Source organism: Dasypus novemcinctus, chromosome 8 (genome assembly GCF_030445035.2).
Source record: "Dasypus novemcinctus isolate mDasNov1 chromosome 8, mDasNov1.1.hap2, whole genome shotgun sequence".
NCBI lineage: Eukaryota > Metazoa > Chordata > Mammalia > Cingulata > Dasypodidae > Dasypus > Dasypus novemcinctus.
In genome coordinates, this window is record NC_080680.1 from 125347892 (window position 1) to 125363659 (window position 15768).

The window sequence follows — 15768 nt, forward strand, 5'->3', positions numbered from 1 at the left end:
CAAGTCACAGTGTGGAGGACAGCTTCCCCTCAGCAGACTTGGAGTGGGTGAGAAATGATGAGGCTGCAGGGCTCGCTTGTTACCAAGCGTGACCTCACCCACCTGACAAATCCACATATAGGAAAGCCCAAGGTGTCTGCTACCAGGGCCTGACCTGGGCCTCGTGGCCTCCAGCTGCCTTTAGAGCTGGGCACAGGGCCCGCCCCCAAGGCCTGGCTCTGCCTCTGCCCACCTCCCTCCCAGCACCCCCCTCTGGAGTTCAGAAATCTCCTTTCTTCTGCCTGGTTCTTGGCAGGTGCAGCAGTTTGATATAGTTATGAATTCCAAAAATAGATACTGGATTAGGTTTGTAAACTGACCTGAACCTGGGCGTGATTAAGTTATGATTAGGGCTTTGATTGGGCCACGTCAGTAGGGCGTTGAGTCCCTGCCCCTTGGTGGGTGGGGACTCACAGATAAAAGGCATGGCAAGGGACAGAGTTGGGGGCTTTTAATGTTGGAGTTTGATGCTGAAGCTGGAGCCCCAGGGAGAGAGACAGAGCCGTTCACCTGACAGTCTACAGCTGCCCTTGTGGAGAAAACAGAGGAGCTGAGCCCAGAGGAACCCAGGAAGCCCGAACCCTCACAGACGTCAGTGGCTGTCTTATTCCAACACATGAAAATAGACGTGGGTGAGGGAAGTAACTCATGCTCTATGGCCTGGTATCTGTAAGCTCCTACCCCAAATAAATACCCTTTGTAAAACCAATCAATTCCTGGTATTTTGCATCAGCGCCCCTTTGGCTGACTAATACAGCAGGTGTCCAGGCCAGGCTTCCCTGGGGTGGCCAAGAGCTGTGCACTTAGCCCTTCTAGACTCTTCCAGAGCTGACCAGGTGCTCAGGGGCATCGGCCGCCAGCTGCCTGGGAACTCTGGCGGCCCCCACAGCATTCAGGGGCCATGTGCTGCAAGAAAGTTCGGAGCCCCCCTGGCTGAACGGAGCAGGAAGTTCAGTCTCCTCCCCCGCCAGGTACCCCGCGCAGAGGCATGCCCTGTGCAGGTGCAGGGGCCCCGCCCAGGAGGGCCGCACCCAGGAGGGCCCCCACGTGGTCTCCTGCTCTGTGGCCCCCATTTTGAAACTCCAAATAACTGTTCAGCAGGGGGTCCTGCGTTTCCCCTTTGCGCTGGACAAAGTCCACAGCCAGGCCGGCTCTCGCCTCTCCCTCTGTGGACTGGGACCAACCATTGCCCCAGCCCCAGGGGCTTGGCTGCGCCTCAGCCAAGTGGGTCACTGCAGCGCCCAGGTCCCAGGGTGGACAGGGAGGAAAGGAACTGGCTGAGCTCTGGGGCCTTGGGGAGGGCAGGGAGAGGGGACAGAGAGGGGGGAGGCAGGCTCAAGGCCACACAGTGTGGGCCAGCTCACCGGGGCCCGCCTGCTGCTCTTTCTAGCACGGACATCCCCGCTTCCCCTCCCTCTAGCACGGACCCCCCCGCCTCCCCTCCCCCTATCACGGACCCCCCCCCGCCTCCCCTCCCCCTATCACGGACCCCCCCCCCCGCCTCCCCTCCCCCTATCACGGACCCCCCCCCGCCTCCCCTCCCCCTATCACGGACCCCCCCCCCGCCTCCCCTCCCCCTGCTCCCAGGGGCTGGGCGGGCTCAGCCTGCACTCCGCGGAAAGACGCGGCTGCGCATTTCCCGAGATGCTGAAAGCTCTGTTCTGGCAGGGCCCGGGCTCCCCCAGGCCCCCAAGGCCTCCTGACCCCCATGTCGGGGTCCCAGGCCTCATGGGCCAGGCCAGCCCGCCTGCTTTGGAGGGTCTCTTCAGGGGCCCCAATCCGCCCCCTTTGTGAGTTTATTTCTCCATTGCTCAACGGCAGCACGGCGTTGCTCTGGAATTCCGACGTGGCACCTGCGCCGCACAGGCTCTCGGGCCAGGAAGGGGCTCCGGCCACCGGAGGGAAAACAGACCCAGAGGGCATGCGGCCGAGCTGAGGGCAGGTCTCCGGCCCTGGCCCTCCCGGGCGGGCCTGTGAGGCTGGAGAGCTGGGGAGTGGGGCAGGGCCGGCTGCTTCTCTAGTCTCTCCACGTGGTTCCTCTAGTCTCCGTTACACTTTCCTAAGTGTAAAGACACGTTAGGAAACTGGGCATGAAGCTGTGCTGTGAAGATGTTTGGGACCAGCTCTAGTCCACTGATGCTCACGAACATGGGTGAGCAGGGCCATGGGCCACGTGCCGTGGGCTGAGAGTGTGGACAGCCATGGGCTGACCACCACGGCTAACAGCCGTGAACTGATGGCCATGGACCGAGGACCTGGGCTGGCAGCGTGGACCAGCAGCGTGGGCTGACAGCCATGGGCTGGCGGCTGTGGACTGGCAGCGTGGACCAAGGCCAGAGGAGTGGCCCCTGGCAGCAGGTCAGCTTGCAAAGGCTGAGGGCCACCCCTCTTTTGCCCCAGGGTGCCGCGGCTTGGGAGAAGCGCACCAGCACCTCCCGTTTCATAGACTCTGTAAACCGCCTGCATGTTTGGTTGGTCGGGTTTTTTGTTGTTGTTTTAAAGGTTTACTTTTCCCCTTGCTCCAACAAAACGGATGCCCTCGTTCTTCAGGCTGCCGTCTGCCTTCCAGTAGAAAACTGCAGCAGGGGACTCTGCAACTGGTTGTCTCCGTGCCAGGAGGTAGCGGGAGCTCGGCTGGAACAGAAGCAGACAACGGATGGAAACCAACAGCAGGCAGGGAAAAGCACCCCCCTGGGGCAAGGGGCTGGCTTTGGCGCGTCGAGGGCTTGCTGAAGCCGTCTTCTCCTGCGCCCTCGGCCCTGCCCCCCTATTTCTGAGGGACGCACTCTCTCGACCCCCACGTCGAGGCCCTGGCTTTCCTCACGGAATGGGCCAAGGGGAGCATTCTACCCAAGGCTCATTGCAGGGGCCGTGGCGTTTCCTGACTTTGCCCTGCCGTAGCCCGTGACCATCCCCTGGCATTAGGAAACAAGTGCCCCCTCTGCCTCCTTCCTTCCCCCACAGTCGGGCACTGCCAGGCAAAGCTCTTCAGAAGCAGAGGCCCAGGGGCCCGCACATGGCAGACAGGCTGGCCTTCAGCAAGGGGCAGGGGTAGAGCGCCCCATGGCCACCTTTCAGCTCTTGGCCAGATGCTGTGCCAAAAGCTTTAAACATCTTCCCAGTGGCGTAGGAGGGGCTCCATCATTATTCCCATTTTACAGTTGAGGAAACTGAGGCACAGGGAACAGAGCAACATGCCCAAGCCCACCCAGCCAAGGTCAGGATGCGCATCTGTCTCGCTGTCCACCACCACACTGCCTCGCTCCTCCCAAGCTACAGAGTGGCCCACGCCGGCCCTCCGTGGCCCAGTGGGCTCTGTAACCCTGAAGGACCACTGCGGGCCCGTGGGCTCGGCTCAACTCAAACCACACTGACTGAGCCCCTTCTGCCAGGCACGTGAGGCTACGTGGTGCAGACAGTGTCACGAGAGCCATCGTGGGAAGGGCCACCTCTGGGGCCTGGCTGAGCCCGAGCAGGCCACTGGTGAGCTCAGGTGACAGAATACTGTGGGAGTGACAGCACGTGAACCTCCAAGGTCAACTCCTGGAAGACTTGGCAGCTCGTCGTGGCCTGCTGGATGGCTTGCTCTGAGGGAAGCAGCCACCATGTCATGTGGAGAGGAGCGCTCGGCAGCCGCCATATCGTGAGGACAGGCGCGCTCAGCAGCCATCATTCTGTGACTAGAGAAGCCACTCCGTGACCTCCGTGTTGCACAGAGAGGTGCACTCGGCAACCACCATGTTGTGAGGAGAGGAGCTCTCCTCGGCCACCATGTCGTGAAGAGTAGAGTGCTCGGTGGCTGTCATGTCATGAGGAGAGGAGCACTCGGCAGGCACTATGTTGTGAGTAGAGGAGCCACTCAGTGACCTCCATGTTGTGAGGAGAGGCGCACTCGGCAGTCACCATGCTGTGAGGAGAGGTGCACTCGGCAGTCACCGTGTTGTGCAGAGAGGCGCACTCGGCAGTCACCATGTTGTGAGGAGAGGAGCTCTCCTCGGCCACCGTGTTGGGAAGAGTGCTCTGTGGCTGCCGTGTGGTGAGGAGAAGAGCACTTGGCAGCCGCCATATTGGGAGGAGAGGCGCGCTCGGCGTCTGCCAGGTCAGGAGGAGGAGCGCTCGGCAGCGCCCTGTCATGGAGAGAGGAGCGCTCAGCGGCCAAGAGGGTGGGGCGCTTTGGAAGCAGATGCTCTGGCCACCTGTTTGCAGCCTCACGAGACCTCAGAAGCACCTACTGAGCCACTTCCAGAGTCCTGACCCACAGAAGCCGTGAGGGATGACCAAGGGCAAATATGTCCTAAGCAACTAAATTTGGGGTGTTTGGGTGACAAGGCCTGAGCCCTCCACAGCCCTCTCTGCCCTAAAGCACGAAGGTGGCCATCCCGCCCCAGGACCCGAGGCTTGCAAGTCTTGCTCGGCATCTGTCGCTCAGCTCTTGCCTCCCCTTCAGCCGCTGGCGTGGTGCTCAGGGCAGGGGACTGTGTGGAGGTGTGGGGTGTACCGTAATCTGGGGCCCTCTGACCGAGGGTGGACACAGCTCCTCAGAGGGCGCCGGAGCGGCTCCAGCCAATGGAGGAAGGGAGGCAGCCCCGACACTGGCCCAAAGGCTCCCTCCACCGTCCAGCCCAAAGCCCCAGGGGCCGCAAGAGGGAGCGTCACGGAGGGCGGGTGGCCACGTCACGACGCCCACCTTCGCCCGCTGTCCAGGAGAAGCCCGACACCTTCTCCACCTGGCAGGGACGGGCCTTCTCAAGAGAAGGGCCCTCCACCAACAGAGGAGTTCCCGGAGCCACTGCCTCCAAGCTGCCCCGTAAATCTCCCGGCAGCCCTCCCTCACGGCCCTGACCTCCGTCCACGGCGCTCGTTTGGTGGTGGTGGCTGCACAGAGGAGAGCCGGAGCTCCTGGTGCAGATTATGAAGTTCTCTTGAGGAAAACAACCCACCTCAGGAGAAGAGCTTGATGAAACTGGGTGCTGCTTCCGCTCTCCTCCTCAGGGGTCCCATCGCCCCTTGCGTCCCTGTGGCATTTACCCAGCAGTTCCACTTGGAAATGTCCATCCTGGGGAAACGCTGGAGAAATGTGCGTGGCTGTCCACAGCAGCTCAGGCTGCCCAGACCCCCAACCAGGGACCACCAAAACACCACGCAAGGAGGGGTCGGGCAGAGCCCAGGGCCGCTGCTGGAAGAAGGGGCCAGTGCCACGCACAGCCCCCGGGCAAGAGGGCTTTGCTGTGAAAGAAAGCAAGTTCTAGAAGGGTGGACCCAGGGGGATGGACCCCACCCAAGACAACCCACGTGGGTTTCAGGTAGCATGTGCACTGAGCATTCCAGACGGGTGCGCAGTGAACTCACCAGCAGCATAAGGGCCATCCGAGAGATGGGGGCCTCCGCCTTTCACCGAACTCACCTCCAGAACTTTCTTCTCAAGCTGTAGTTGGCGCTGGGTTTAGTGTATACCCAAGGAACCTGAATCTCCAGACTGACCATGTGATAGCCAGGCCCTGGGCCTCAACAGACTTGTAACTCCTACACTCTGGTTTATTGGACTTACCCCACTCAGCTAACATGGAGGTGAAGAAGGTCAACCACCACACCAGGGAGCCAAGAGTGCCTACAACTGCAAGCAGAGGAATTGCATCCCACATCCATGTGGAATCTAAGCCCCCTCTTGATATAGATGTGGAGTGGACACAACCAATCCAAGGTCCACAGGATGGAGGAATAGATTATGGATTAGAGTGGACTTACTGATATTCTATTCATGAACTATTGTGATTAGTAATCAAAGAAAATGTGGCCTTGGTGTGGAGAAAGTGGCCAAGGTGGCTGCTGGGGGTAGGGAGTGGGAGGAAGAGATGTGATGTGGGGGCATTTTGGGACTTGGAGTTGTCCTGGGTGGTGCTGCAGGGACAGTTACCGGACATTGCATGTCCTCCCATGGCCCACTGGGTGGACTGTGGGAGAGTGTGGGCTATGATGTGGACCATTGACCATGCGGTGCAGCGGTGCTCAGAGATGTATTCACCAAGTGCAGTGAATGTCTCATGATGATGGAGGAGGTTGTTGTTATGGGGGGAGGAGTAGGGTGAGAGGGTTGGGGGGATATATGGGGACCTCATATTTTTTTAATGTAACATTAAAAAAATAAAGACAAAAAGTTAAATAAAATAAAAGGAAGAATTGATAAAAAACAAACAAACAAACGAAAATGCACATGCATGCAACAAACTCCACCTGGCCGAGAACCAGAAGGCCTGGGCCCCAGTTTCCGCCCGTGCTCAGCTGCGGGCCCTTCAGCCAATGCCTTCCCCTCTGGATTGGCCCATTTGTCACGCAGGAGGCTCGGCCAAGCTCAGCTCCACCCTGGGATGCCCAGGGCTTGCCCTCTGCTCCCCCAGAGGCCCTAAAACTCCTCCAAGAAGCCCAGGGCAGGGCAGGGGAGCGTGTGGGCATCTGGCCCCCAGCACCCGGCAGACAGAGTCAGGCTCGACCCTGGTCACGGGTGCCTGGAAGTCCCATCCCTGCACCCTCTGGCCACGTCTTCCATGGAGGACAATGGAGACTGTCCATGGCGAGAGGTCCAGCCTCAGCCCACCCGCCAGAGACCACACAGTGCCCATGGGCTGACGACGAGGCAGGTTTGCCCAACGCGGGGAGGACGCCTTGGAGAACCAGGGCAGGCTTCCTGGAGGAGGCCACACCGAGCCGGTCCAGGCCCCACCCAACCCAGAAGGTTTCTCTCTAGGCCAGCAGCTCTCACCCACGGGCAAGGCTGGCACCAGGAGACTTTGGGCAGTGTAGGGAGATGTTGGTTGTCTCAGCTCAGGGGAGTGCTACTGGGTGGAGCCAGGGGTGCTGCAGGGTGTGGTTCACGGCACAACACTGGCCCCGCCACCAAGAATGGCCTGTATTAGTCAGCCAGAGGGGCACTGACACAGAATACCAGAAATTGGTTGGTTTTTATAAAGGGCATTTATTTGGGGCAGGAGCTTACAGATACCAGGCCATAAAGCATAAGTTACTTCCTCACCAAAGCCTATTTTCACGTGTTGGAGCAAGATGGCTGCCGACGTCTGCGAGGCTCAGGCTTCCTGGGTTCCTCCCTTCTGGGGTCTTGCTTCTTCCTGGGCTCAGGGCTCCTCTCTTCCTGGGGCTGGCTTCTCTTTCCTCTGTGAGCTGACTTGCCAGGGCCCAGCTTAAGGCTTCAGCATCAAACTCCAACATCAAAACTCCAACAACAAAAAACCCCAACTCCGTCCTTTGCCCTGCCTTTTAATTTAACGCCCTAATGAAGTGGTCCAATCAAAGCCCCAATCATAACTCAGTCACGCCCAGGTACAGGTCAGATCACAAACATTATCCAATATCTATTTTTGGAATTCATAACCATATCAAACTGCTACAGCCCCCAACGCTCACAGGGCGGGCGGCACCCACTCCTCTAGGCAAAACACAAGGCAAGGGATCTCCACAGCCCGGGGAGAGCGTGCCCCCGGCAGGCACGGGGAGAGCTGCGAGCCACGGCCCGGGACTGACGGCGGAGGTGCTGGGGTTCTGCTCTGCAGGCCACAGGGAGCCACACAAGGTGCTTGAGGGGGGACAGAGGCTGTCCTGCATTCAGGCATACCAGAGTGACAGGGTGCCTCAGAATGGGACCCTGTTTGGAAAGAGGGTCCTTGCAGTGGCCACAAGGCCCTAAACCCAACGGGAGTGTCCTTGTTGGAGACAGGGGCAGTGGAGCCATAGAGAGGAGACAGTAATGCGACAGCAGGGACTGGGCCGGTGGGGTGAGGCCAGGGCACATGCCCAGGACCCCCTGCGGCTGCCGGAAGAGGAGAGAGAGCCCCCCCGGGCCTCCTGGGGGAGCACAGCCCCCCACACCTGGATTTCACACCTCGGACCCCAAGGCGGTGAGAGAGTCCGTTTCTGTTGCTTGAAGCTCCCCAGGTTGTGGCTCTTGGCGACAGACGCCCCAGCACACAAAGACACCTGTCCTCGGCGCAGCGCCTTAACTTAGACCATGACAACCACGGCGGGGTCCCTGGCGGGCACCGGCGCTGCCTGGACTTCCTGAAACATGGGCTCAAGACCGCGCACGCCTCCCCTCTTGGGGCCCACGGCTTGCGTTGACCGGGGAGTGGGGGGAGGGCGGGGGGGCTCCTCTGTCTCGTGCCCTCGGGGGGGCCTCCTGCAGGTCCAGTCGGCTGGTTGCAGGCGGGGCCAGACAGGGACGTGGGCAGGGGGAGGGCGGGGGGCGGCTCGTTGCTTCTACCTCTGTCCCAGCGCTGGCTGGTGACCCCCGCAGTGCCATGGAAGCGAATCACTGACCCCCTGAAGAAGAGGGGCCAAGGTCAAGGGCTAAGGCCGGGCCTGCGGACACGAGCCCCTTTGTAAAGGACCTTAAGGCGTGGCTAGCTGAGCTGAGGCCCGACGGGGGGGAAGACGGAGGCCCAGGCAGCAGAGGAGGCCCGGGCGCGGCCGGAGGAGGCCGGCGGGCAGACCGGAGGGCAGCGGCCGGAGGCGGAGACGGAGCTACAGGGGCCGGCCACCCGGATGCTTCAGCCTTTGGAGGGAGCGTGACCCGCTTCGGGCCTCTGCACGTGGGAGGCGCGGCCGGCGGCGCTCACCCGGGCCGCCCTGCAGACCGCGGCAGCCGCGCCCTGCGTCAGGCCCCAGGGGCCCTCTCCACTGCCCCTTCAGCTCTAGCCCCGTGGACAGCGCCCTGCGGTTTCATGCCCCCCGGGACTGTGGGACCAGCCGTGGGGACCCCTGCACCCGAACCCACCTTTGTGCATTGTGTTGTCACTAAACTCACTTCATTTTTTTTTAAGATACATTTTTTATTTATTTCTCTCCCCCCTCCCGTTGTCTGCTCTGTGTCCATTTCCTGTGTGTTCTTATCAGTGGCACTGGGAATCTCTGTCTCTTCTTGTTGCGTCTTCTTGCTGCATCAGCTCTCTGTGTGTGCGGCGCCACTCCTGGGCAGGCTGCACTTTCTTTCGTGCTGGGCGGCTCAATGTGGGGCGCACTCCTTGCGCGTGGGGCTCCCCTACGCGGGGGACACCCCTGCGTGGCAGGGCACTCCTTGCGCGCATCAGCACTGCGCATGGCCAGCTCCACACGGGTCAAGGAGGCCCGGGGTTTGAACCCTGGACCTCCCATGTGGTAGGTGAACGCCCTATCCTTTAGGCCAAATCCCCTTCCCCATTTGTGATCTTTTTTTACACTTTTTTTAATTAAAGTTAATAGATCACAAAGAACATTACATTAAAAAACATTTTTAAAAATACAAATATAAGAGAAACCTCTTAAACTCACTTCAAATGACCCGAATTGAGGGGCCCGCCTGTTTCCTGCTGGAACCCTGCTCTTCCCAGGTCCCCGAGGTCTGTTACTCAGAAGGAGACAAGTCACCACCATAAAGGATGTAGTCACTGGGTACCAGCTCGACAACCTCTCCGTGCCTCGGTTTCCCCAATCTGCCAAGCGAGGGCTTGTTCTGGGTGATTTTGAAGGCCGCTGCCAGGGCACACCCACGAGATGGCCCCTGGCTTGCAAGAGAGCAGCAGAAAGGCAGCGCCAGGCCGGGGGCCCCCACAGCTGTGAGAAGCTCCACGGTCGACCCGGACCGTCGCCATCACGAAACCACCGCCGACAGCCGCCACCACTCAAGAGTCAGGGCCCCAGGCCTGAGCCGGTCACTTACGTCCAACTGCTCACAGATTCCGCACAACAAGCCTGCCAGGCAGCCTGAGCGCTGTTGGACAAAGGGGGAAACTGAGGCCAGCGAGCCGAGCAGGGCGCGGCTGGGCCTGCCTGCCCCACTGCCCTGGAAGGAACGAGCCCCTCCCCTGGGCTGCGACGACCCCGCCACCGAGACCAAGCAAGACCCGAACTAAACCGCCGTCCCCTGCCGGCAGAGGCAGCGGCTGCGGCGGGCGCCCCGGCAGACGCCCAAGCAGCAGGCCAAGCTCAAGAGACCGGGGCTCGGCCTCGCATGAAAGGCCCCCTCCCCGCAGGAGACCCCAGTGCAAGTGGCCTGGAGCCCCCCGAGGACGCAGAGAAAACGCCGAGAGCCCTCTGGAGGGGGCTCTGCCCGGGGGGGCTGCCGGCTGGAGGAAGGAGAGGGCAGGTCTCATCTGGCGCACAGCTGCCCCTGTGCGAGGGGGGACCCCCCTGGGGAGCCCCCGGCCTCGCTGGCACCGGGAGCCAACCAGGGGCTTGTCCTCGCCAACCCACTCAGTCCTCCCAGCTCCAGCGGGAGGGGGGGCACTGCCCTGACCCCAATCCTCAGGGGAGGCCCAGGGCGACAGGCCACCTGCCCAGGCCACCCAGCCTGCGGGCCGTGGGGCTGGGGTCCCTCCCCCAGCCTGTCCACCCCCAAAGCCCTCTCCAGGTCCTCCAGTCAACATGACCAGCCTTTGCGGGGAGCCCTGCTAGCCAATGAGCCGGCAAGGCCATCTGCCCCGGCCTCAGAGGATGCCCCCGTGTTTCTGTTGACGGAAACCTAGTGGACGTGAAGGTCAGATGCGTGGCCTATGTGCCCAGCCTGGCAGCACGCAAGGAGCAGGAGGCACAGGCGGTCAGGGTGGCCCGGGGTCTTCCTGGAGGAAGCGGTGGGTGGGGGCGGGGGTGGCCACGTGGTGGAGACGGTTCAGGACGCGCCACCACGGGTCTTTCCTCGCCGGCCACCACCCCAGCGTCCCGGGTGGAGATGCAGGGCCCGAGGCCAGCCTGCCCGCCCTGGGGAGGGGCAGGCAGGCAGCCCCAGCTCGGCCACAGAGCTCCCTGCCCATGGCCACCGTCGGGACACTTGGGGGTCTCTGGGGCCGCCAGCTTCCTCGCCAGTGGGGAGGGTCCAGGTCTCCAAGGAGCTGCGCCCGCTCCCAGCCAGGGCCCCCCGGGAGCAGCCCGAGGGTTCTCGGAAAAGCCCCTCCCAGCAGGTACAGAGCCCGGGGTGCCCCTGGAGTGCGAGGGTGGCTGCCCCTGCGCCCACAGCATCAGCCCCCACTGGGCGCACGTGCCGCCTCTGTGCGCCCCTTCTTTCCCCACTGCCTGGGAGCACGGCCCGGCCCCCCTGCCTTCAAGTGCTACCAGAGGAGATGAGTTGGGGCTGGCCCCGCCACCAGCCGGGCCCCCGGGCTCCCCCAGCCCACCTGCCCTGACGGCCCTGCCGAGAGGCCCCCGGCCAAGGAGGCTCAGAGAGGACGTGCTGTCGGCCCGGGGCCCGGTTCCCACCCCGCCTGGCGCACTCCCCGCCAGCCCCCCCAGGCCGATGGAAAGTCCAGCGAAGAGAAGCGGCCCCAGCACGGCCGCCGTGAGGCCCCAGCAGCTGGCGGCGGGAGGCAGAGGCTCCCCGCTCAGCGGAGCCAGCAGCTACTTTCCATGGAAAAAATGTCCTCAGGCCCCCCGGAGGCCGAGGCCCAGCCCGTGACTCAAGGCGCTGCTGCAGGGCCGCCTCCCAGGCCGGCGCCGTCCCGGGGCCCACCAGTGCTGCCCCCGGCCCTCCAGGTCCAGGGCCCCTTCCGGGCGGGCCCCGGGGTCCTGCTGCCGGGCCCTGGGCCCTCGGCCCCCGGTGGGAGGGAGCCAGTGCCCCAGGGCCCTCCGCTTCCCTCCCGTGACACGGCTGGGTGGTTGGAGGTGGGTCCTGCTGGCGCGGGGTGGGGGGTTCCGGGCGATGCCCCCCCATCTGGGCTGTGTGGTCGGGTCTCCCCACCAGGCTGTCCTGCCAGGAAGGACCGTCCTGCTGTGACTTCCGTGGGGACAGCCGGGCCGGGACCAGCACCGCCTTGCCGGGTGGGGTCCCCGCTCTGGGGTGGGGAGGGCCAGGAGCAGGCCCACAGGGGAGGCCCAGGGTCTGGCATCCATCTACGCAGGGCCAGCGCCGACGGGGAACCCCCCACTTTCCTGCGCCAGACGCCCCCCTGTCGTATCATACGAGGATGACCTGAGCTCCTCTAACCCCGGCGCGGCCCGGGACCCCCAGGCTCCGGCGTGCGCCCTGGGGGTAGCCGGGCTTCCCGGAGGCGCCAGGCAGGCGGGCGCGGCTGCTGCCCCAGGACCGCGGTGCCCAGGGGCTCAGCAGGCTGCCAGGGGCACACACGGCAGCCCTCGCCCCAGAAAGTGCCGGAGCTGACGCAGGCTGAAAGCGGGGGCTCCCAAGGGGCCATGCCCCGTGTCCCCCCACCCCCGGCGGGACCCTGGAGCCCCCCCCCCACCGTGGCTGGGGTTTCAGCCGTGCAAGAGAAAGTCGTTCCGACTGGAGGGACCGGCAGGGCAAAGACGGGCACACAGCATGTTTGAGGAAAGGCCGAGGTTTTTCCCTCGCAGGGGGTGGGAGGGCCGGGGGACGCCGAGCACTCTGGGAGGGGCCACGTGGCGTCGCCCTCACCCTCTCCTCCCACGTGGCAGGCCGGGCGTGCAGCAGAGAAAACCCAGCAAGGTCAAAGTGAGGGACCCGCTCTGCCCGCCTCGGCCTTCCTCCTGCTGACGGACCCGCTGGCCACCCCGCCGTCCAGCCCGGCCCGGGGCCCTCTCCTGGGCAGGGGGACGGGGCCACGGCAGGCCTCATAGTTTCCCACTGACATCACCCTGCCCGGTTTGGATCTGAAGGGACTGCAGAGCCGCAGAGGCACAACTGCCGTTGACTCTGCAAAGTGGAATCAGATGGTTTTTCCAAACCTCCCCCAGCCCCTGCCTCCTCCCCTGCTCTCGCGCTCCCTTTTTTTTTTTTATGTTCCTTGGCCCGTGTCCAAATGTTTCCTGCAACAACAACCCTCCAAAACTTTACAAAGAGAGAGAGAGGGAGCGAGCAGCTTCCTGCCTGCTGGGGTGGAAGCCGCGACGTGGCAGGGTGGGGGAGGCCACGTCTGCAGGCCGCTGGGCGGCGCCGGTCCTGGTTGCTGTCCGCTGCTTTCCCAGGCCTGGGGGGTCTGGACGCCGCAGGGGACGGGGCGTGGGACCAGAGGGTGGTAGGGACAGCCTCTCTCCACTGGGGGCAGCTGCCAGGTCCAAAGCCGAGGGGGCGGGGGGGGGGGGGGCGCTGAGCAGAGGGTGTGGTTGGGAAAGAGCAGGGCAAAGCGGTCAAGGCCAGGCTTTGAGCTCCCAGAGGCCTGGGTGCGAGTTCAGCTCGGCGGCTTACCCATGAGCCCGTGGGAAGCCCCGAGTCCAGGCACAGCCTCAGGATCCGGAAGCTTCCCTTACAATCAGCCTCTGCCGGGGTCTGGCAGCCACGCTGGGGCCAGGTGGGGAGCGGCAGGTTAAGGCCAGATGCTGTCACCTGGACACGGGGCACTCGCCGGAATATCAATAAACCAACTCACCTGGGCACAGGTGCAGTCGCTAAATGCTCCCTGGGAAGGGGAGGGAGGGGCACTTTACAGGGGGCTCCTGGGGAAGGGGCGTTTGAGCCTCGACGCAGAGGCAGGTTCTCCCCGGGGAGACGGGGAGGGGCGCGGCCCGTGCAAAGGCCCACCCGGGGGCCGCAGAGTGAGGCCAGACGACTCTGGCCGGGCCCAGCCCCTCCTGGACACCCCCGAGCCTGGGGAGGGGCTGCCCTGAGGCCTCTCAGCAGAGCTGGGGGGACAATGGAGAAGCCCCGGGCCACTGCAGCTACGCTGGCCCCGGCACAGCCACCCCCGGGATGGCTGCACCCCGCCATCCTGTCTGCCTCTCCATGCCCAGGAGGGGCTAGCCTAGGCTGGGCTAGCCCACGTCCCCAGGCTCCAGGCAGCAGGTTCCTTCCTGAGGGAGCGTCCCTGCTGGGAACGGCGTCCTTCTCTCCAGGGTCCCGGGATGCCGAGCCAGGATGGTGGGCGGGTGGGGAGAGGTGGCCACGGGTGGCAAGGCCTCGGCGAAAGAGCAGCAGAGCTCTCCAGGTGTGCTTGTGGGCTAGGAACAGGACTCCAGGCTGTGGGCTGCCCGGCCAGCACCTGGCCCTCCCCTGTCCCCAGGGCCAGTGAACAGCTGCGTCAGATCCCCCGGCACCTTTGGGGAGGCAGTGGGCCCACAGCAGCCCCGGGTGGGTGGCAGGGAGGCGGAGAGGAGCCACACCCGAAATCGCAGCCCCCCCCAGCCCCAGGCCAGGTGGCTCTGCTGTTACCTGCCTTTCACAGGTGAGGGGACCGAGGCTGCTGGCAGAGCAGGCCTGTGACAGGGCCGGGAGCCAAACCAGAACGCACCTGCCCCCTCGCCTCCAGGGAGCCGGGGTCTTCCCCGGGGGTCCCACAGCCCAAGGGCCCGGGAAAGCAGACCGGCTGCTGGAGGGGGCTCCTCCTAGGAGGACAGGGGCTTCCCGTGAAGGCGGGGTCTGGCCTTGGACGGCCAGCGCCCTTTGCTCCACCCAAGGCTCCCAGAAAGGAGGAGGATGGCTGCGAGAGGGACGGGAGCCCTCGGCCCAGCGGGGGGGAGTGGAGGAGGGGGCTTCAGGGAACAGGTGGCCTTTGCAGGGGTCCCTCCATCATGGGGAATCGCGGCCGATGATGACCAACTCCCTCTTTTTATGGACAGGAAAGCGGACGCCTCAGAGGGCACCCGGCATCACGGGGCCTGGTCACCCCCCGGCTGGCCATCCATCCAGAAAGGTCCCTGATATGGGGTGAAGAGTCACGTCTAAGGAGTTTTATGAAAACGGGGGCTTTGGGGCTGGTCCCCGGGGATAGCAATCCCCTAGCGGCGTCATAGCTTCCTGCCAAGCAGCACTCACCTGGAGGTCCGACCATGGTGGGGGAGGGTGCAGCAAGAGAGATTTCAGTTAGACCTAAGGAGGACTTAGCAGGAGCCCGCACCCCCTCCCTATGACACGTGGGTGAAGGTTCTGGAAGTCCGTCAGTTCCAGGCACGTGCCTCAGAAAATCCTTATAAAGCAGGGGCTGGACCCGGGAGATGCAGCCCAATGGCCTGGTCCACGCAGCGCAAGACCCACGCCCCGTCCCCCGTGCTCCGGCTGCAATCGGCCCTCCGCGGTGCCCGTGAGCAGAAGGGAAGGCGACCGAGTCCCTAATCAGTTTCACTGGGAACCTGGGCAGCGGCGTGGAGGGCGCCATCTAGGGGCGAAGGGCGGTAGGCGCAAGGGACCTTGGGGCCCAAGGGTTTGCCCGGCACTGCAGGGGTCCACGCACACGCTGAGAGCAGCCCAGGGCCGCTGGGGTGGCCACAGGCCTGCCCTCGGAGCCCCCCTGCCGCCCCGAGCCCCGGGCTCACAGCAAGCACAGGGCTGGCACGAGCAGAGGACCCCAATGGCCCGTTAGGAGCAGAGCTTCCAGAACTCCAGGTCTGTAGCTACAGAAAAGGAAACCGTCGCACCCGGCCAGCGAGGCAGAAATAGAGGACTTACACCCATGACGGGAGCGACTGCGGGCCCCTGGCGTCACTGGGCGGCCTTAACCTTCTTTTTCCTCTTTTCTACCCAGAGAACTCCTATCATTGATTCGCCCAGCTCAAACGCCGTGTCTGGGAAGCCCCCGCATGCCCTCCCCCGGTCGCTGCCTGCTCTGTGTTCCCGCAGCTCCTCCTGGCATGCGCCAGCCCACATTTGCTGACCCTCCCAGACCTGCGCTGCCCACCACGACAGCCACTAGCCACGTGGGGCCGTTGAGCGTCTGAAATGTAGCTGGGCCACGGCAAGATGCACTCTACCAGATGCACAGCAAATCTCAGAGGATTGGTGTAAAAAATATCCCATCGTGATTTTTATATGAATTACGTGCTGACATAATACTTTGAATATATCAT